Source organism: Narcine bancroftii, chromosome 1 (genome assembly GCF_036971445.1).
Source record: "Narcine bancroftii isolate sNarBan1 chromosome 1, sNarBan1.hap1, whole genome shotgun sequence".
NCBI lineage: Eukaryota > Metazoa > Chordata > Chondrichthyes > Torpediniformes > Narcinidae > Narcine > Narcine bancroftii.
The window spans coordinates 289,278,698-289,302,697 of record NC_091469.1 but is presented as its reverse complement, the minus strand read 5'-3'; positions in this window follow the sequence as shown (position 1 = coordinate 289,302,697).

The following is a 24,000-nucleotide window of genomic DNA, read 5'->3' as shown; positions in this document are numbered from 1 at the left end:
TCTTCAGAATTGCGTGCTTTTATTTCATCCACAGAATTCTGTGTTTTAACTTTTTTCCTCTATATCACAAATAGCTGTCTGACCATTCTTAAACCTGATATGACTATCCAATTAAAAATCCTCCCTCCCTTATCCACCTATTACCTCCTGCCTGTGGGACCATGCTCCTCGCCCTCTTTCCCCCACCCCCACAATTTTGTTCAGACGCCTGCTGACATTTTGCCAAACCTTGATGAAGGGCACAAGCCCGAAACATTAATTATGCATCTTTACCTTTGCAATATAAAGGACACTGTCGGACTTGGTGAATTTCTCTAGCATTGTGGTTTTACTTTTATTGCAATTTAATGGCAAGATTATCGTTACTTTCAGCAGAGATTTACAGGGTGTTTTGGACCCTGGAGGGTTAAAGCAGCTATCTCGAACAAGCTGGAAATGATTGTTTTGAGGCTGAGCTTGTTAGAAATCCTGCAGCTGAACTCACAGCCTAGCCTTTATCAATCACACCGGTGTCTGGCCTTCTGTCACATTTGTATTCTGCTCCCTGCTTCACTGTGTGCAGAGTGTCTGGATGAAGTCTCAGGGAAAATATTTACTCGCGTTTCAAGATGGAACGACTTCCAGGTTTCAAAGTCAGTGGAAGGCAAGGGTCCTTAAAGAAATTACTCCTCTGGAAGCGGTTTACTCAACGCCAAGCCTTTGAAAAGTAGCAGAGAGAAATCTAAAGGTGACCAGATGATGTGGCTTGTTTCCAATGGAGCCCAAGGTCTGCTGGCAGTGAATTTCCAAATCACAAAACAGAGTTATTTGAGAATGATGAGAAGGCTTGACAAGGAAGATTGAGGCTGTCCGATTGAGCCAGGGCACTTATTCAGAATAAGGTGCATCAGTGTCAAAGGCCATTTGGAAGTGATGTCATTTCTTCATGAGCAGAGAAAAATGTATTTGTTTTAGGAACAACAGCATGGAATCAGATGTTTTGACCTTTCTAGTCGGTGCCGAACTATTATTCTGTCTGGTCCCACTGACCTGCACCCAGTCCACAGCCATCCATACCTCTCCCATTCATGTACCTGTCCAAATATTTCTTGAATGTCAAAATTAAATCTGCATTCACCACTTCAGCTTGTTCCATACTCCCACCACATTCTGTGTGAAGTTCCCCCTAAACTTTTCCCCTTTCGGTCGTTCCACACTCCCACCACTCTGTGTGAAGAAATTCCCCCTAAACATTTTCTCTTTCACTCGTTGCACACTCCCACCAATCTCTGTGAAGATGTTCCCCCCAAACTTTTCCCCTTTCACTCATTCCACACTCCCACCACGCTCTGTGTGAAGAAGTTCCCCTTATGCTCCCTTAAACATTTGATCTTTCACTCTTAACCCATTCTTATTCTTGTCTAACCCAACACTCATAATTTTGTGCATCTGCATCAAATCTCCCCTCATATTCCGACACACCAAGGAATAAAGTCCCAAACTATTTAACCTTTCCCTCTAACTCAGCTCCTCAAGCCCTGACAACATCCTAGTAAATCTTCTCTGCACTTTTTTCCGTTGGGTTTTAAGTTAAAGGTTCTACAAGCAAGGCAGGTCAATGGAGCAAAGGGCAGAGGTCATCTAGGGTCCAATGAATTGGTCGGATTGTTTGGAAAAGATGAACAATCTCTCCTTCAATATCCATGCACAGTCTTATGTTCAGATTTATTATTGGTGTAGATTCACAACACCACATGCAAACCTGTGGGCCAGGCAAAACGGTACCCAAGAGGAAAGAAATCCATGTAGGTTGTAAACAGACAATGTAAAAATCTAGAAAAAATATTCACTAATTAATACAGAGCAAAATAGGAGACCTTAAATGAGTCTTGAATTGAGGGTTGTTTAGGGAGTCTGATATGTTCCAAAAACATTCTTGATATTTGGAATACAATGGGTTGACCTGGATATGGACCAAATGCTGGCAAATGGAACTTGCCTGGAATGACTTGGTGGGGTGTATGGATGCGCTGGGCCAAAGGACCTGCTCTGTGATATGACCCCATAATGATAACACTTTCTCTATACATATATAGGAGAGCGTGTTGCAAGAGACCAGTGAGGGAATGAGACTGATGAACTGCTCTGAAAGTTAGCATGGACTCAAAGGATGGAATGGCCTAGTGTGCCAATGTAATCCAGTGGGGTTCTAATTTCAGAACATTGGTTTCATGGTAGAGTGTAGATGCAGTGAGGAGGTAATCCGTTAGTCTGGGTAATGATGCCAAGAGGTTCAATATTTCAATCACACAGTTGGCAGAAACAGAACAGATTCGCCCAGTCACTGTCAATTCCGTGACCATCGAGGCCCCAGAAACATAGAGACTAAGAGTGCATTTCCACACCCCCACAAACTTCCTACCAGAGGTATCAATGACCTGGATAAAGCCACAGAGAATTGTGAGTCACATTTGGAAGGTCACTTTCTAATTTTTATGCATGCGGCATAGAAGGCATCCTGTTGGGGTGCCTCACGGCTTGGGACGGGGACTGCTCTGTCCAAGAAACTGTGGGGAGTTGTGAACGCAGCTCAGGTCAACAAACAACCCCCCTCCTCCCACCACCTCCATCGTCTCTGTCTGGCCACAGGGCCTCAGGAAAGTTGCCCACATATTCAAGGACCCTGGTCACATTCTCTTCTCTTTCCCCCTCCCCTTTTGTTAGGCAAAAGGTGCACAAGCTTGAAAACACAAACCTCCAGATTCAAGGACAATTTCTATCATACTGTTATCGGGCTCTTGAATGGTCCATATCATGTGTAAAATATAATGTCCCTTGCACTGTTTCCCAGTACTTTTCTCTACACCCTGTTCTATCTTGTTGTAATATTGTACCCTGCACTCCTGGATTGACTGTAAGACCACACTCTGTACCTTTTGGTTTATCATTGCACAACCTGTGGTATTTAAATATGGGTTGACTTGCCTGGATAGCAACATTTTTCATTGCATCTTAGTATAATAAAACCCCTGATATGGCACCTATGGAGATTGGTAGATGCCAGATAAGTGAATTTTCCAGTTGCTTGAGATTGAGTGTGGCGAAGATTGACAAACTAATGGTTTTAAACATTTGTATTTTTTTACCGATTTATTTTCTTCAATTTTTTTTGCCAGTTGCTTGAATTCTGGATAACAGAGATTTTACTACACATGTGACAATCGAAAATTCAATTCAACTAGCACATTAGATGCCAGAACAAATATCTTTTTATTATATTTTTTGGTGATCAGGACAACACTAGAAGTACCAGCATTTATTGCCCATCCCTATCTGAAGGTTTCCTGATCGTGTCGGAGGCTTGGATCTGGATCACCAATAGATTCAACAGGAGTCTGTGCGGCTGCAGCCTGTCGTAAGGCAAAGAGTCACCATTAGTGTTGCCCAGCGCCCCTTACAGTACGAGGGCAAGAGAACCAAAAGAGAGTCCCTTAAGTGTCATTGAGTGTCCGCGGCTGCAGAGGCTGTGGGAGAGCTGGGGGCGAATCCACGGACACGCAGTTTCTCTGAAGGGACCTTCTTCTGTTGTAGGGCCACGGAGGCTTTGTTTTCCTTAAGGAAGACATAAGATGAAGCATATAATGTATGTTATATTTTTAATGTGACTATAATAGGTACCTCAACCTTGATAGACACATACCACATAGAATCAGGCTGTTCAGCCAACCATCAACCACACGAATCTTATCCTAAACATTTTTTAAAATTCTCCCCACACTCTACCCCCCTCAACCACTACTCACCTCCACACTGAGGACAATCTACACTGGGCAGTGAAACCTTCCAACCCACAAGTCTTTGGAAAGTGGGAGGAAACTGGAGAACCCGTGGGAGACCCCTGTGTTCCACAGGGAAAAACTCCAAATTCCACTAGACAGTGGCTGAGGTCAGAATTGAACCTGCCACGGTGACCCTTCCTGAAACCCTGCGTCTGAACCACCTATCACAAGGCGTTTTTAAACTGGTGCATCTGAGTAGCTCTCCTGGGACCCAGGTGCGTTTAATGGGTCGAAGGTGCTCTGGGTTGGCGATTTAATGGGGTGATCCTACCCCCGCTATGGCGCAGTGAGTGACACGTCACACATTCACCAGATGAAATAAAGTAAAAGATTCCTGGGAAGCACGGTTAAACCACTTTATAATATCCCCTTTCCTGACCTGCAATGCTGAGTTCCTCCTCTACATTAGAACTGGCGCCAACATGCTGCGCAGTGACACGCGTACGCAAGCGCAGACGTCACCGCAATAATCGGGTTGGCCAATTTTGTTTTCAAGTCGCCAATGGATGTTATCTAGGTAAGTTTAACTGTGTTCCCTGACGACCTCCCAGGTAGGGCAGGGACTCAGTTGATTCAGGAGCCTCCTGATCGGATTGGATCCTTTCAAGCTGCCTTGTGAGTGGGGTGCTAACTGGGCAATTTGCCTGGTTAACTCCATTTTACAAGGCAGCTTGAAAGCGCCTACAGACACCCCATCCAGACCTTGCCCATTTCCGTCAACCAGTGACAAGAGTGAGAGATGCTGTGATTGTAGTAGAAACACAAAAATGCTGGAGGAACTCAGCTGGTCTCACATCATCCCTAGGAGATAAAGATATATTACTGACATTTCAGGCCTGAGTCCATCCTCAGTCTCCTAAACATCGGTAATGTACCTTCACCTATCTTTACCTCCTAGGGATGCTGTGAGACTGGCTGAGTTCCTCCAGCATCTTTGTGCTTTTGTTTAAACTTGACAGCCCAAGCCTCATGATTTATCCTTGCTGCTTAATCTTGGGGTCTGGGGACCATTCTGCCGTCTCTAAGCCAACTCCCTCTTGGCCACTCATGGCAAAGATTTGATCTAATTCGCAATAAAGGAATGAGAGCCTTCATCACATTCCTCACCACAGAAGGAACGGGAAAGGAAGCGGTGCATAACATAATTTGGAAGATTAGAATCTCAACTGTATTTTGTTTTGATTCAAACAGTAATTATAGCCAAATTCACTTGAGCTCCTAATGACTGTGTTTCTGGGCTTGATTGTGCCATCTACAATTAACTAATGAGCACACAATTTATAAGCCACATGTTATTCAAATCTTTGAATAAGATTTGGTGATCTCCTGCAGTGCCATCAAGTGGACATCATTAGGAGCTGTGGGAAGCCGTCACACCCAGATGGTGATATTTTATATGTGAGATATAACTGGTGAACCCAGGCAGAAATCAGGCTACAATTAAATCTGTCTCCATTCAAAAGAGAATAAATGAGTACTCAGTGCACAGAACGATCCAGTGCAGTATAATGTGGAAAAATGGCGGCCGCTGCCCGAGCTGCTGTTACATCAGGTGCTGACCCAGGAGAGCAGGGAGCGGAGATTCAGCACTACTTCAAAGGGTTCAATCGCCTAGTCCTAAAGCCAACAGCTTGTCAAAGGACCTGACAGTGATTTTATTTAAAATCCTGTGCTCGGCAGTGGGTCCGAGGGGTTGCAGGCCTCCATGGGAGCAGCGGACCGGCACAGGGGACTGGAAATGGGAAGGAAGTCCCCCATTGAGAAGGAGAAGCAGAGGAGATGACCCTGCAGGATGGTGACCGCTGCGGAGGGCCAGCAGGAGCCACACGGTTTGCGGTCGGGGGGACCCATGTGGGCTGCTGGAGACTGGCTCATGGGAGCCAGGTATCAGAGCCAGGATGTGAGAGGGCAGGAAGGGCTCCCAAAAGGCCTCAGGGCACTGAAGGCTTCCTCATTGTATTGGAGGTTTGGACCTGGAGCTCGGGCAGCCGATGGATCGAACGGAAGTCTGAGCAGCTGCGGAGGCTGCAGAAGTGCTGGAGACAAATCCACGGACACCCAGTGTGTCTGAAGGGACTCTCGCTTGCTTCTCTTTCTCTCGTACTGTAAGGGGCTCCAGGTGACACTAATGGAGATGCTTTGTCTGCCTTACAACAGGCAGAAAGCAATTTTGTGAAATATTACATGCTGTACTATTACATGAATATTGAATCTGCGTGTCCTTCGGCCCTCGATGATGTGCAGACCCATAGAAACCTAACTCTTCCCTCCTTCACATCCAGAAGTTTCCAGAACCATCACATATCTTTCTCTGATGGGGACAGAAGTGGGAGGGTTTAATACTCTCCACACAGGAGAGTTTCAGGAATGGGCATGGAGATCAGTGATGCAGCAGGTGGTGAACCAGGTTCAATCCCGACCTGATGCTTTCTATGTGGAGTTTTCCTGTTCTCCCTTTGGCTGTGCAAGGCTAAAACTCGGGGACGTGGATGCAAGGTGAGAGAGGAAAGATTTAAGGTGGATTTGAGGGACAATTCTTTCCACACAGAGGATGGAGGGGGTATGGAACTAGCTGCCATAGGAAGTGGTAGACATGGGGACAATTCCAACATTTAATTTGGAACAGGTACATAGTTAGAGAAGGTGGAGGGATATGGGCCAAATAGAGGCTAAATGCAACTAACCCAGCATTGATAAGTTGGGCTGAAGGGCCTGTTTCTGTGCTTTGATTCTATGACCCTTTGTAATCCATACACGTATAAGCAAGCCCCTCTCTTGTTTGAATTCTCAGTCTAATTGTTAAATGGAAGGTGATCAAGCAAGAAAGAACCTCAAGCCTTCTTAATATATCAATGATGTTGGACTTGTTCCAGAAATGCTTTCTTCAGCATGATGTCCTGCAGCAGGATTTAAACTCAGCAGCAAACCCGTCGATCATTGCTACTGGCTCCACACCGAGCCCAGCCCATTTTTCCATCTCACGACCTGCTTCTGAGGGCAGCCTGATTTGGCTTGGGGCAGCTTCTCCAAACCTTGCCAGGATTAATTCATAAGTAAAACACAAATGTCTGCAGACCCTGTGACTGAAGTAAAGACTTCAGTCTTTAGACACTCAGCAGGTCCAACAGTGGACGTTATAAATCAAGGTATGAGCAAAATGTAGGCATCTGCTTGATGAAGGGCTTATGCCTGAAACATTGGTTTTGTATCTTTATCTCTGCTAAATAAAGTGCTGTACACCTGCTGAGTTTCTCAAGCATTGTGTTTTTATCACAATGAATTCATAGGCTGTTTGATTGGAAAGGAATAAAATAGCGCCTCTCGTGTAATAATCCAGTTTATTAGGTTGCGTCTGGCCTTTCCAACAGTATAATATTAACCAAGTGAGCGGTAGCAAGGAGGGTCCCGCCTGAATTTTCAGTAATTATTTTGAGCCTTGTGAAATGTTGGAGGAACTCAGCCAGTCTCGCGGCGTCCATGGAGATAAAAATACATGGCTGACTTTTCGGGCCTGAGCCCTTCTTCAAGCAATAGGAATTTCCTTCAAGGAAAGGAGTCGGAATTCTTTGCCTATACCTGAAGGAAGGGCCAGGCCCATAGACGCTGCGAGACCGGCCGAGCTCCTCCAAGTTTTCGGTGTGTTTTTACTACAATCAGAGCATCAGCAGATTTTCGAGTTTCACTGAGGCCACGTTAGTTCTCAGAAAGTAGTCTCCATCCTTTCTCTGTCCTTCTGCTCCTGCAAATTATCCCTCTTCCAGCGTTTATCTAATTTCTTTTTAAACATACTTATGGAATTGAACTGATTGGATTATTGTCTCGTGTACTGAGATACAGCAAAAAAGCTTCATTTTGCATCACAAGCTATCTGCTGAAGAACTCAATGACTCAAACCACATCAGTGGGAGAAAGAGAACTGTTGGAACTCTTCATCAGACTCCCTTGCGTAATATTGAGGCAAGTCAACTCCTGCTTAATCAAAGAAACAATAGCAATGATTTTAAAACAAGATGTGGTCTAAGAGTAAGTCTATAAGACATTTTTTTTTAATTAGACATACACCACTCTAATGGGCCAATTGGCCCTACGAGTCCTTGCTGCCCAATTTACACCCCATTAACCTACACCATGATGCTTCTTTGAGGGGTGGGAGGAAACCGGAGCCCCCGTAGAAAACCCACACAGACACGGGGAGATCATACAAACTCCCTACAGACAGCATGGGATTCGAACCCAGGTCCAGTCCCGATTGCTGGCGCAGTAAACTGCGATGCCAACCATGCCATAGGAGCAGAAATAGGCTATTTTGCCCATCGGGTCTACCCAGCCATTCATTCATGAGCTGATCCATTTCTCCATTCAGCCCCACTGCCTGACCTTCTCCCCATAGCCTTTGATGCCCTGGCTCATCAAGAACCCTTATTAATCTCTCCCTTAGAGTCAGAGTGTGACTCTAAGTATTTAAAGAAGTGGTGAAACAGTGCAAGGGCATCATCTTTCACCAAAGAGAGGTTCATTTAAGAGTCTGACAATAGCAAGAAAGAAATTGGCCTTGGATTTGGGATTTCAAGCCTGTGTACCTTCTACCCGATGGAAGGGGAGAGAAGAAAGTCCATTCATTGGAGCAATTCATTCCCTCAGCCTGCTTCACCTTTCAAAATGATTGTGACTGGAGATAGAATCTCCAGCCCATTAAACCTGCTCTTCCATCTTATATAGACCACAGTGGATCTGGCCGAGGACTCAGCTCCCCATAGCCCTTAATTCCCCGACAATGCAAAATTCTAATTCTTAAATACGTTCACTGAGGCAGTCTCTACTGCTGCCTTGGGCATAGAATTCCAGCGATTCACCACTCTCTGGGAGAAACATTTCTTCTTCATCTCTGTCCTAAATATACTTCTCTGCGGCAATGTCATCGGTTCTAATCTTACCTGCCAATGGAATCAACTTTCCTGCTCCGAGCTATTCTGCATACTATATAATTTTACATCTTTCCAGAAGATCTCCTCTGATGTTTCTTTGAACGTCAGTTTTGAAGCTGATTCCCCTATAAAATCAACCAAGCTTAATATTAATAGACATTATGAATTAGCGACCAGACGAAGGTTTTCCTGAATCTGGCTTGAAGTAGCCATGTACACAATGTGGCCACAAGAGCAGGTTAAAGGCTGGGAATGCTAAGGAATGGGGGAGGAGGGGGGGGGCCAAGGAGTCACTCCCCGTCGTGCATCCACCATTTCCAAGTCTCATGTCAGAAGTATGTTGGGACACTCTCCACTTACCCGGGTAAGAGCAGCTTCAGCAACACTCCAGAAGCTCGACGCCACCCAGGACACAGCAGCTGTTCGATAGATGCCACGTTCCCACTCCCCACACGCAGGAGCAGCAGTTCGTATTGTCTACAGAAACTCCCCACGACCCCCTAGACAGCACCTTCCCAACCCACCACCTCGACCAGCTCGAAAGACAAGGGCAGCAAAAAGCACCAGCCCCTGGAAGTTTCCTCCAAGCCACACCCCGTCCTGACTTGGAAATATCTCGCCATCACTGGGTCCACTCCCTGAAAGCCTGCACCATGGGTCCAGTACTGTAGCGGTTCAAGGAGGCAGCTGCCCACCTCCCTCTCAAGAGCAGATAGGGAGGGGCTGACTCGGCCTGTGAAGCCCACATCCCTCAAATGAATAAAAACAAAGAAATTCCTCCATATTCCTATCATGCACAGCGATTCTTTATGCTGAAAATCTATGTAGAGGTTGTAGATCCCACCTCACTGTACATCAAATCATGCATTTTCAGAACGTATCTTACAATATCTCACACTTCTAGACTGCAATGAAAATGAGACGCAGCCTGATCGTCTTTCTGCACACAACAATCAAGAGATCTTACACAACACTTCATCCAAATCAAAGTCACAACATAATCTATTTCAACCATCCTTCTGGAACCAAACATAAAAGATTTCATTTGATTCCCAGCTGGTTGTCAATTGTCAGAGATTGTGAACTGTTCCAACAAAACCCCTCCAAATGTTTGAAATTTTTAACATCAGACACACAGCATGATAACAGGGCCTACCAGACCATCGACCTGCGCTGCCCAAATGCCCCAGTTCATCTTCGAACCCTGTACGTTTTGAAGGATGGGAGGAAACCAGGGGCATTTGGAGGAAATGCACACAAATCACAGGGAGAATGTACAAACTTACAGACAGCACTGGATTCAAACCCAAGTCACTGACGCTGTAATAGCGTCGTGCCTCAGCGCTGGATTCGAACCCAAGTCACTGGTGCTGTAATAGCATCATGCTAACCACTTCACTAATTGCACCATATCTGCTAATCTCACTTTAACCAGAGCACCTGGACAGCAAAGGTGCATACATCAGGATGCCCTTTATCGAGTACAATTCAAATTTTAACACCATCACCCCCTCAAAACTGATCAACAAAGTCCAAGACTTGGGACTCAACATCCCACTGTGTAATTAGATCATGGATTTCCTCACCCTCAGATCACACTCAGTGAGGGTTGGTAAGATCATTCCTCCACAATCTCCAGCAGTACTGGACCACCACAGGGCTTCGTTCATAGCCCCCTGCTCTACTCACTTTAAACTTATGATTGTCCAGCTCAGTACCACAACAGCACCATCTACAAATTTGGCAACGGTACCACGGTAGTGGGTTGGATAAAGGAAGGGAATGAGTCAGCATACAGGATGGAGCTGAAAACTTGGCTAAATGGTGCACCAACAACAACCTTGCACTCAATATCACTAAAACTCAGGAGCTGATCATCGACTTCAGGAAGGGAAAACCAGAGGTTTACAATCCAGTGATCACTGGGGTATCAGAGATGGAGAGGATGAGCAAGTTTAGATTCTTGGGAGTTGTTATCTCGGAGGATCTTTCCTGGACCCAACACACGGCATCATGAAGAAAGCACATCAACACCTCTACTTCTCAGGAGTTTGCATAGGTTTGATATGACATCAGACACCAAATTTTCTTTGTTCTCTCTGCATTGTACAGTCAGTTTGTTTACATTCTTTTATTTGTTTTCATGTTTTACGCTGGGCACAGTTTATTTTTTTCCACTACCAATTAGTAGTAATTCTGCCTCGCCCGCAGGAAAAATGTTTTTAAAAAAACATTATTTGAAAGATTTTTGAACAGTATACAATCAAATAAACTTTAACTTCAGAAATAAAGCCATTTCCAACTTCGCCCAACTCGGTGGTTGGTCCATATCCATCAATCTACTAACAAATTTCAACTGACCTGCTTCATAATAATTTTGAAAATGAGGTTACTGAAGTCCACCTAATGCATATTTTCATGTAAGTTTGTGCAAAGCTACTCATGCTAATTTTCCCTTCCATAAAAACTCCCACACTGCTCTATTCAGATCCTGAAAAAAACCCTTTGAAAGTAAACATGGTATTGACTGAAACAAATATTGGATTTGAGGAAAAAATATTCATTTTAATACAATTTACTCAACCAATTAATGTTAACGGAAGATCTTTTCATTTAATCAAATCCATTTTAATCCTTTTTAATAAAGGAACATAATTTAATTTATATAAAGATTGATAATCTGCATTTATTATTACTCCTAAATATTTAATTCTATCTGACCATTTTAATCCTATAAATATAATATTTTTATATTCTGAATAATCTCCTTCCCCAACTGGCAATATTTCACTCTTATCCTAGTTTACTTTATATCCAGATAACTCTTCAAATTTCAACAATCTTGCAAATATTTAAAAGACTGCTCTGGTTCCGTCAAATACACCAACACATCGTCTGCAAATAAATTAATCTTATATTCATCATCCGCAATTCTCATCGCTTTAATCTTATCATTCTGTCATATTGTCTGAGCTAACGGTTTAATAGCCAATGCAAATAAGACTGGTGATAATGGACATCCTTGCCGGGTTGATCACGTCAATTTAAATGGTAAGGAATTTTGACCATTTGTCACCACCCTAGCAATTGGATTTGTATATAGAGCCTTAACCCAACCAATAAAATAAGGGCCAAAATTAAACTTCACTAACACCTTAAATAAAAAATTCCACTCAACCCTATCAAAAGCTTTTTCCGCATCGGGTTGCCGTCGAGATGCATTAACCAATGTTATCAATCTAAGGATGTTATCAGATGCATTTCTATTCTTAATAAAGCCTGTTTGATCTATATGTATCAACTGAGGTAAATATTTAGCAAGTCTATTTGCTAACACTTTCACAATAATTTTATAATCTACATTTAATAAAGAAATAGGCCTATATGAAGATACTTTCAATGGGTCCCTATCTTTCTTTGGAATCATAGTAACTATAGCACTCGAACAAGATTCTGGTAACAACTGATCCTCAGTTATTTGCCGCAATACCTCTCCAAATACAGAGGATAAATCTTCATAAAATACTTCATAAAATTCAACTGAAAATCCGTCATCCCCTGGCGACTTTCCAATCAGCATCTCCTGTATAGCTTCTTTAATCTCAAAATCTGGAAATTGAACTTCCAATTCCTTAACCTCCTCCTCGTCTAAAATAGGTAATTTTAATTTGGATAAATAAGATTCAATAGAACCAACGTCCTGTTTTCCCTCAGAAGTACATAATTTTTGGTAAAATGAATAAAACTGATCATTAATTTTCTGAGGTTTATAGGTAACTATTGAATTCTTTTTAACAGCATTAACAATTTGCGACGTCTGTCCCATTTTTAACTGCCATGCTAGTACCTTATGAGTTCTCTCACCCAGTTCATAATAATGTTGCTTAGATTGGTGAATTAAACACTCATAGTGATAAGTTTGTAATGTATTATAACGTAATTTCAACTTTGTTAAAGCAGCTTTTTTTAATCTTCTGTAACATCTTTCTGAAATTCCTTTTCCAACTCAGTAATTTGTTTCTCCAATGTTAAACTTTCCGCCACATATTGTTTTTCAACTTTCGAAATGTAACTAATAATTTGCAAAGCATCCCACGATACAAAGTTACTACTTACTGAATTAGTATTCTCAGTCAAGAATAAAGCAATCTGTTCCTTAACAAAAGTAATAAACTTTGGTTTCTTCATAGCATTGTATTGAACCTCCATCTATAAGACAATTGCACCACTTCTGGACTTGCACAGGAGAAGAACAACATAGAATGATCCGATATAACCCGGCTTTTATATTCAGCCTGCAGTATTCTACCTTGTAAATGTGCCGATACCAAAAATAAATCTATTCTAGAAAATGAATCATGTCTAGATGAATTAAAAGAAAAATCTGTCTCTGTAGGATTTACTCTCCTCCAAACATCAATTAAATTCAAATCTTTCATTAGAGCTCCTATTTGTATTGCCATCTTTGATTTCCTTATACTTTACGGAGATCTATCCAATAAAGGATCTAAAACACAGTTAAAATCTCCCCCTATCAAAATATTTTCATTAGCCTGATTTAACAATAAAAAAGCCTCCGACATGAACCGTTCATCGTCTACATTAGGTGCGTAAATATTTAACAAGGTCCATGATTCAGCAAAGATTTTACAATTCACCATCAGAACCCTCCCAGCATTTCCTTCAAATGATTCCAATTCAAACCGTAATTTTTTTATGAATTAAAATCGCTACATCCCTCACCTTAGAATTAAAAGAAGAAAACACATGACCAACCCACTCTCTCTTCAATTTCAAATTTTTTTTTTCAGTCAAATGTGTCTCTTGCAAAAAAAAATATCAACTTTAATTTTCTTTATGTAAGCCAATACTCGTTTACGCTTAATGGGATTATTCAATCCCTGAACAATAAAAGTTGCAAAATTCAAATTAGACATTTTGTTAGTAATAAACTTAACACAACTATAAAATTGCTCCCCTTTCTAATTCCTTTAATATTCTGAACCCTCCCCCATATGAAAATTCCACAAAGTCAAAAAAATAGAAAAAATATACGACCCCAAACAAACTACTAAAAAGTAGTAGCTCCCTAAAAATCTGGGTGTGGTAAAACCCAGTAGTGGCAGATGAGTATAAGGTCTCAGTGTCATCCACACCCCCCCCCCCCCCAGTCAGACTTTCATGAAGTACATAATCAAATATATTGAACCCTATGATTCCAGTCTCAATGATTGTTCCGGGTCTTCAATGTCAAGAAGACTTTGCGTCAATTCAACTTTCTTTCCATGCTTCTCATTCCCATTTACCCTCCTTTTAGGCGATGATAATGGTGACTGTCCACTTCCTCGCAAATCTGGCAATGCATTAGCAAAAATTAATGCATCATGGTCATTTTCAAAAAATTGAGATTGAAAATTCCCATTAAAAAAAACTTTCAATACAGCCGGGTAACGAAAAGCAAATTTATAACCCTTTCGCCACAATACTTCTTTAGCTGAAGTGAATTCTCAGCGCCATCTAATAATTTCTTGACTCAGATCAGCATAAAAAAACACTCTGTTATTTTGAACCTTCATTGGAGTTTGATTTTGCAACTCATAGTATCATTTCTCTATCCTGATATTTCAAGCAATGAATCAAAACTGCTCGCGGTGGTTGACCTGGAAACAGTTTTTTCCTCAACACTCTGTGCCCGGTCTAGCTCCAGACCATCCGGAAAAAATTCATTGCCCAGTACCTCAGGGATCCATTTCTTAAAAAACTTTACCGGATCTGAACCTTCCATATTTTCCGGGAGACCTACAATTTTTACATTATTTCTTCGACCTTGATTCTCTAATGAATCAATCTTCTTCAATAATTCCTTCTTCTGAATCCACCAATCCACAAAAGAATCCTCCATTTTTTCTCTATTACGATCCACTTGATTCTTACATTCAAAAAAAGCTTCTTCAATTTAAAAAAATTATCCTGTACAGTATCCACTGTTTTTATACATCTACTAACATCACTTTTAACTACAGTTATATCTTTCTTCATAGAAGTCATCTCTTCACACATATTATTCATTTTAGTTTTCACTTCCAAAAATCCTCGATTTAGCTAAGAAGACACCTGCATTGACATGTTTTCCATTTAATGAACAATCCCTTCCAATATTGTAAACACAGAATCCAGTCCAGGTTCCATCACTTCCCCTTGAGGCCTACCTTCTCTGGTCCCAGTCCCCATATATTCTTCCTGTGTTGATTCCAGTAATGTTGTACTTTTTTCTTCTTCTGATACAGTGGTTCCTCTTCCCATGTGGCTGCAGGTCTGGAAACCCGTTGACATCATGCCTACCTCGTCAGCCCACCATCTTTGGGGCTCCCCCACAGCCCACACCTTTTCTAATAGTTCTCGGACTCACGACGCACCACGCATGCCCGGAAGAGTCACCGACCGCGCAGGTGCATCTTCCGACGCTACACTGCGCGCCCCTAGACCACCAGGCACGACTGTGGGCTCATGTGTCTGTCCCCACTTGGCTGATCTGCCCGCATGCCTGGGTTCACGGGGGCGCGAGTCAGGTCCAGCTGAGCTTGTCACAGAACCAGCGCCATCTTGCGGTCGCACACTTGACGCCAGCATAATACTCAGCCGAGCAGGGGTTCTTTGAGGCTTGGGAACTCCAGTCGACGACTCTGTGGCTTCAGCTTGGTAGGTAGACCTCCATTCTTCAACACTTTTATAAGGTAATTTCTTTTGTAACTGAGACTTTGATTTCTTCACATTTGTAGCCATTGCAATCCTCCACTATTCCAAAGTCTGCAAATACTATTTTTAACCACTTTTACAGGTTTTAAAATCGGGTATTTATGTCTAACTGGGGAAAGGAGGAACTGCACATCTTCCCTTTACGCCATCTTGCCATGCCACCCCTCTCAGGGAATGTATGTGATGTCATGTATGCTTTCTGACAACAAATCTGAAATCCAAGCAATCCCATCTACATTTGCCACAATATTCAAAATGAGAATTTGAAGTGAAATGTTAATCGTCAAAGGTATCAAGATGTAGTGAAGAGTTTTGGTTTGCATGCTGTCCAGGAACGTCAACACATACTTGCAATAACAAACCAAAGGTGCAGTGTGTAGCGTTACAGTAAGTCAAAGAGTGCTGGGTGTAGTGTTACTAACACAAGCCAGACACTGAACGAGCTGGATTGATATTGAAATCACTTGGCAGACATAGCCTTGAAGGTGGATATTGACTTAATTTATTACAACGCAAAATTATTAGCTATTCATGTTTGTTATATGATAATGTCAGATGAATTGAATTGGTTATTGTCATGTACATCAAGATACAGTTAAAAACTTTGTTTTGAGTGATATCTAAGCAAGAACCTCTATGTTGTGGAGCAGGTAGTACAATAATAAGAACAAAAGTGCAAGGTATCATGTCAAAAAGAGCAGTGTAAAACAGTATGGGGACATCATCTTTTATGAGGGGTCCATTCAAGAGCCTGATAACAGCAGAAAATAGTTTTTCAATCTGGACTCTGGAGGTTTGTGTTTTCAAGTTGTTGTATCTTCTGCCCAATGGAAAATGGGAAAAAGATGGTGTCCAGTGAGATGGGTCCTTTAATATTCTGGTAGCGAGACAGTAGGAGGTGTACACAGCAGAGAGCATGGTTTGTGTGAGGCCCGAGATTCGTACCCCACTCTCCACTGTTTATTGTGGCATTGACCATTTCAGTTCCCATCCCCGCTGTGATGCATCCCGACAGAGTAAAGATTGGTGAGAGACCCTGCGAACTTGACTCACAATTCTTTGGAGCTTTATCCAAGTACCTCTAGTGGGAAGTTAAGGGGACAAATTCCCAGAGGCCATGTATTCCTAGCAATCCCTGAACAGACCCTTAGACTCTACCTCACTAGGTTATGTTTCTCAGTGGCCTCAATGGGCACAGAATTGACCCTGATAGGGTGGATCTGTTCCATTTCGGGCTAATGCGCATCTTTGCATGTTTTCCATACTGACAAATCACCCTCCCCAAAGTCACTTCAAAGCATCTACACTTTCTAGAAAATACCGGAGGTCGTCCGGAGAAATGTTGAGTTTCCTTTGGCTTCAGAGGTGGTGGAGATGGTGTGAACTTAAGTTTACCCTAATAACCAGTAACAACCTTGGCTCTACACTCAGCTTTGAGCGAGTGCACTGCTCCTGGCCCGCTGAAACACTCATAGAACACATCTCCAGCTGAAAACATGTTATCGAGATCATTAAAATGCCAGAAGCTCTCAGCAGTTCAGACAATATCTCAAGGAGAGAAGAGTAAAACATGAGATCCTGCAGACACCATGATTAAAGTAAAAGCCCAACACTGGAGAAACTCAGCAGGTCAAACGGTGTCCTTTGTGTAGCAAAGATAAAGACACTTAAGCAACGTTTCAGTCTTGAGCCCTTCATTAAGGTATGAGCAAAAATTTTTTTGATGGCTTCTAGATGGACACATGAATATGGGGATGGTGGGAAGCACCAGCTTTAGTTTGATTTAGACATTTACCAAAGCCCCTGTATCTAGACCATTCTGTGTTTTATAGTATGTACCATAGATCCCTACAGCACAGAAAAAGTCCTTCAACCCATCTAGTCTTAATGGCCTGCACCTGGACCATAGCCTTCTATACTCCTCCCATCCACGAACCTGTCTAATATTTTTTTAAATGTTAAAACTGAGCCTGAATTTACCACTTCCGCTGATGGCTTGTTCCACACTCTCTGCAGGAAGTTCCCCTGAATGTTCCTCTCACACATTTCCTATTTCACCCTTAACCCGTATCCTCCAGCTCTAGTCACACCTAACCTCAGTGGAAAATGACTGCTCACATTTACTCCACCTAGACCCTCATAATTTTGTATATCAAATCCCCCCTCATTTTTCTCCAAGAAATATATCCAACACCTCTGGGGGTTGGTAGATGCTGGATAAGTGTATTTTCCAGTTGCTTGTTGCGTGACGGGTGAATTAACGGTGAGGCATGCCAATTTTAAACTTCCCTATTTTTCACCTATTTATTTTCCATGATTTCTTTTTGCCAGTTGCTTAAGGCTGCTGGTTGCTCGAATTCCAGATAAGAGGGGTTTTACTGTCATCCTCATACCCTTGTAAACCTTTCAGAGCATTACTATCCAGGACTCTATCTGCCTTCAAGGTTCTGCTTTGAGGAAGAGAGTTTACTGTAAATAGCAATGAACTCAAATGGCTTCTCACCACGGTAATGAAATCAGACAGATCCAGCAATACTTATTGTTGACTGGCCCACAACTCTTCGTGAACAATTACTTCACCGTTAACTCTTAGCCTCTGACATGTGCAGAATGAAACCCTGTTGTCTTAACAATTTCCTCTCTGGAAGCACTTACTCCTAATGGGCATATGACACTAATTGGGCCGTGCTGCTAATGGAAGCAATGAACAGAGCTCCCTGACGCTTCCTCCAAGCTCCCAGATTTCCGGAGATCCGCGGGGATGCCTAATCAGCAGGCAATCAGAGGAAAATTGCATCTGCCATGCTGAAGGCAAGGAACAGAGTGTGCTGAATGCTCAAAATTAATTTGTAAATGTCCTATTTTATTTAAGAGCCTGGCTGAAGCATTCAAACTCACCTGGTGCATCTCCGACAACATTCTCGCCCTCCTGGATCTCCCTGTCTCCGTCTCGGGAGACGAGCTTTCCACTGACATATACTAAAAGCCCTCCAGCTCTCATAACTACCTTGACTACACTTCCTCACAACCTGTCCCCTGCTAGGATTCCATCCCCTTCTCTCAATTTATCTGTCTCTGCCATATCTGTTCCCAAGATGAGGCCTTCCAGTCCAGATCTTCTTCCACAAATGTGGCTTCCCCTCCACTGCCATCAACTCAAGCCCTCACCCACATCTCCTCCATTTCCTGTTCATCTGCCCTGGCCGTCTCTGCCCCCAGACACAACCAACATAGAATCTCCCTTATATTCACCTACCACCCCACCAGCTTCCGCATCCAACATATAATCCTTCAGAATTTCCGGCATTGACAACAGGATCTCACTACCAGATGCATCTTCCCCTCTCTTGCTTCCATAGGGACCTCTCTTGCTTCCATAGGGACCACTCCCTCCTTGACTCCCTTGTGCACTCATTGCTCCCCACCAATCCCCCTGCTTGTATCTTTTCCTGTGCCCACATGAAGTGCCACGCTTGCACCCACACTCCTCCCTCACCATGGTCCCTGGCCCCAAACAGGCCTTTCAACTGAAGCAACACTTCACTTGTGTATCTGCAGGATTGAGTTACTGTATCCAGTGCTCCCTTTGTGACCTTCTCTACATCGGAGAGATTGGCGCAGATTGGGAGGTCGCTTCACTCTGTCCACAACAATGACAGAGACCTCCCAGTAGCCAACCATTTCAGCTCTGTGTCCCACTCACATGTTTGTCCATGGCCTCATGTACTATCCCACCAAGACCATCTGCAACACTTGATTTTCCATCTGGGTGCTCTCCAACCACATAGCATTAACATAGACTTTTCTGGTTTCTGCTAACCTGATGTCCTCTTCCCCCTCTCCACCCTTCCCCTTCCCAGCTCTCCCTCCTCCCCTTCTCTCTATTCATCCAGCCATCCCTCTTCCCCTTGAACACTGCTGTCCCCTCCCTCCTTTCTTCACCTATTACCTCCTGCCTTTGTGTCCACATCTCTCGTTTGGATGCCTGCTGATATTTTTCCATACCTTGATGAAAGTCTCAAGCCCGAAATGTCGGTTATGTATTTTTACTTTTGCTATTTAAAGGACGCTGCTTGACCTGCCAAATTTCTCCAGCTCTGTGTTTCTACATTGTAACCCAGTCAGTTTTATTTATCCAATGCCTCTCAAAACAAGTCCCAAAGCAAAGGAACATGAATAGGCCACCTCAAGTAAATAACTAGACATCTGATTTTCCCATCTGGGCTCTCTCCAACTGGATGGTGTAAACTCGACTTCTCTGGTTTCTGCAAGCCCACTCCCCATTCTCCCTCTTTTCCCATCCCTCTGTCTCCTTTCCTCCAGCTCTCCACCCCCTTCCCTCTCCACTCACAGAGTCATTCACCGCCCCCTGTTTGATGCCGTGCCCTTCCTCCCTTATCCACCTATTACCTCCTGTCAGTGGGACCCTGCTCCTCACCCCACCCCTCACCCCCCCATTCTGTTCTGGCACTTGTCCATACCTTCGATAAAATCCCACATGAAAGAAATCCAGAAAATAAGGATGCATGGGGGGGGGGGTGATGTATAGGTTAACCAATAGAAAGCAGAGAGTTGGGGTGCAGGGATGTTTTTCTGGTTGGCGATCAATGGTGAACAGGGTGCCGTAGGGGTCGGTGCTGGGCCCATAACTGTTCTCCATGCACATAAGTGATCTGGAAGAGGGGATAGAGTGTAGTGTATCAATGTTTGCTGATGACACAAATTTTGCAGAAGATATGGAGAGTCTGCAGGAAGATCTAGATAGGTTAAATGAGTGGGCAAGGATCTGGCAGATGAAGTGAGGTTATCTACTTTGAAAAGAAGAATGGAAGATCAGAATATTATTTAAATGGCAAACGATTGCAGCATGCTGACCCACAGAAGGACTTGTGCATGAATCACTAAAGGTTGGTTTGTAGATGGAGCAAGTTATCAAGAAGCCAATTAGAATATTGGCCTTCATTGATAAAGGGATTGAATTTAGGAGCAGGGAGGTTCTGCTGCAACTGTACAAGGTACTGGCGAGGCCTCGTCTGGAGTACTGCATGCAGTTCTGGTCTCCTTGCTTGAGAAATGATGTACTGGCTTTGGAGATGGTGCAGAGGAGGGTCACCAGGTTGAATCTAGAGATGAAGGGATTGGCCTATGAGGAGAGATTGACTTGTCTCACTGGAGATAAAGATATATTACTGATGTTTCAGGCCCGAGTCCTTCTTTAATGTTTTATCGCGGCTGTTTACACCTGTACTCACTGGAATTCAGAAGAATGAAAGGGGATCTTATAGAAACAGATAAAATTATGAAAGGAATAGATAAGATAAAGGTAAATAAGTTATTTCCATTGGTGGGGGAGACCAGAAATAGGGGACATAGCCTCAAGATTCAAGGCAGTAGATTTAGGATGGAGATGAGGAGGAACTGCTTTTCCCAGAGGGTGGTGAATCTGTGGATTTTGCTGCTCATGGAAGCAGTGGAAGCTACTGCTGTAAATATATTTAATGACGAAGTTGGATAGATTTCTACATAGTAGTGAAATTAAGGGATATGGGGAAAAGGCAGGTAGGTAGGATGAGCCATGATCTCATTGAATGATGGAGCAGGCTTGATGGACTGGGTGGCCAACTCCTGCTCCTATTTCTTTTGTTCTGATAAAACAGGCTCTTCAGCCCCATCTCATCCATTCTGGGCTAGTCCCATTTGCCTTCATTTGGTCCAGAGCCCACTAAACCTTTGTTTTTTTTTTGAATACCCCAATACCCATTTTCAGTTTCTTCTGACAACTTATTCCAGAAATGGACCAGCCTCTGTGAGAAAGTTACTCCTCAGTTCCCTTTGAAATTTCTCCCCTCTCACCTTAAATCTATGCCCTCTCATTCCAGAATCGTCTACATTGGAAAAAATGATTGTAAACATGCATCTATGTGCTTTGTGATTTTATAAACCTCTATAGGATCACCTCTCAACCTCCTTCACTCTCGGGAATTAAGACACAGCCCATCCTATCTCTCCCTATAACTCAAACCCCCAACTCTCTCTTCCCCCCCCCCCCCCCACCCACTCAGGTCTAAAATCTCTCCCCTCTCTCCTTAAACCTTTACCTGTTAGTTTTAGAATGATCCCCTCTGAGAAAAAGAATCTCCAGAGATTGAAAAGCAAAAATCACGGCCAATAATGTACAGTTGGAGATTTATGATCTGATTAGTAATGTTAATCAGGCATCAAAGTATTGCAGTTGGCAATGGACACTTATGCTAATGGCAATAAACAGACTTCTGGAGGAACTCAGAAGGTCAAACAGCATCACTCAACAGGGATTGAACCTGGTTCCACCAGCTTCGGGAACAGTTGTTTCCCCTCCATCATCAGACTCCAAAACAACAAATTCAGATCATTTAAAGGACTTTAACTTCATACATTCTTTATTATTGAATTTTATTTTTGTACTGCACAGTTTGCTTGCACTTTTTCTTTTTCATTTATATTCGTATCATTTCTTGAGCACAATTTGCACTACGGATAAGTAGCAATTCTGCCTGGCCACAGGGAAAAGAATTTCAGGGTTGTATGTGATTTCATAAAAAAATTAAAATAATATATATTTTTTAAAGACATACAGCATGTAACAGGTCCTTTTGGCCCACAAACACATGCCACCCAATTAACGTACATCCCCAGTATGTTATGAATGGTGGCAGGGAACCAGAACCCCCAGAGAAAACCCATGCTAACACGGGGAGAATGGCTAAACTCCTTAAAGACAGCGCAGGATTTGAACCCTGGTCCTGATCGCTGGTGCTGTAATGGCGTTGCACTAACTGCTACACTAACCATGCCACCCCATTGTGTATGCATTCTGACAACAAATCCAAACTTTGGATGAGAGGTGGGGTCAGAATGGGAGAGAGGGCTCAAGGATTGGGGGAAGGGATTAACAAGGGTCAGATTCCCATAACATTTCTTCAGCGGTTGCTTTTTTGGCTCCAGATTCCATCATCTGCAGTCTTGTATTTCCTAATAGCTTTAAACTTTGGCCACAAGATGTCCGCTGGAATGCACCATTAGGTCACAAAGCAAGAAACAGGACCTTCGGTCCATCAAGCATAAATTCAAAGCCCTGCTTGGTCACAGTGTAGAAGTGACTGGCTGTGAGGAACCATTAGTTGGGGTGGGCCGAAAGAAAATCAGGCACGTACAGTAATGGAATTATAAGATACATTTTATTTTCTTCCCGCTGTTTCAGTGGAGGGTTAAACCCTAACAGGGGCAATCCCTCATGAAGGGACATCAGTAAAAGTCAGTGGTAGAGCAAGTGGAGCTGCTTCAGGGACACTGAATCCACTCTCTACACGAGGTTTGTCCCTGTGACTGTGCAGATTTCCTCTGGGTGCTCCAGTTTCCTCCCTCATCTCAAAGAGGTGCAGGTTGGTGGAGTGGTTGGCCACTGTAAATTGCTCCCCAGTGTGCAGGTGAATGGTACCATCTCATTGGGATTTAATGATTATGGGGGCACCAATACCTGTGAGCATAAAAGGTAGTAGACACAGCCCAGGACACAACAGGCAGAACCCTCTCCACCATCGAGAACACCTATAGGGAACGCTGCCGTCAGAGAGAAGTAGCAATCATCAAAGATCCAGATCACCCAGCCCACGCTCCGTTCTTGCTGCTGCCATCAGGAAAGAGGTCTAGGTGCCACAAGACTTGCACCACCAGGTTCAGGGACAGCTGCTCCCCCTGCACCATCAGATTTCTCAACGACAAACTCAATCAGGGACACGTTTAAGGACTCCTACTTTGCACATTATTTATGACTGTATCTGTTTTCTGTATTTGTACAATCAGTTTATTTACATTTTTTTCTTTGTTGGCATTTTTCTCATTTGTATACATATCTTTTCTGGAATACAAATTTTTGCACTACAGATAAGTAGAAATTTTGCCTGGCCCACAGGGAAAAGAATCTCAGGGTTGTATATGATGTCATGAATGTACTCTGACAATAAATCAGAATTTTGAAACTTTGGAGAATATAATGAGATGAATGCCAGATAAATACAAAGGGTGGTCAATGATGGACTTGTCCCTCCATGAGCTGTTCCATCTCATCACTCTCCAAAAGCTCTGGAATGTAAGCCATGGATTTTTTTTCCTGAAAATTAATAGCTTGCCCACCATTCCTTGCAAGATAATTTAAGTGTCTAATAAGTTTTTTCTTCAGCAATGTGGAATATTAATTCATACAAAGGTGTGACTAATGAATGCCTGTCTACACTTACTGTGCACAGAAGGATACATTTAGTGCCTTAATTAATCGAAGAGTGAACCCTGTGTCATCTTTAAATATCATTACTTGTTTTTTTGGCCTCTAATTTTGCAATGGTTGATTAAAAATACATTCAAAATATCAGTAATGCCTCGAGGTTGAAATTGAATGACAATTCTTTTCCATCTAATATTATTTGACTTGTGCCCAGAAGGAATTAAGCTGCAAATGATGTGCC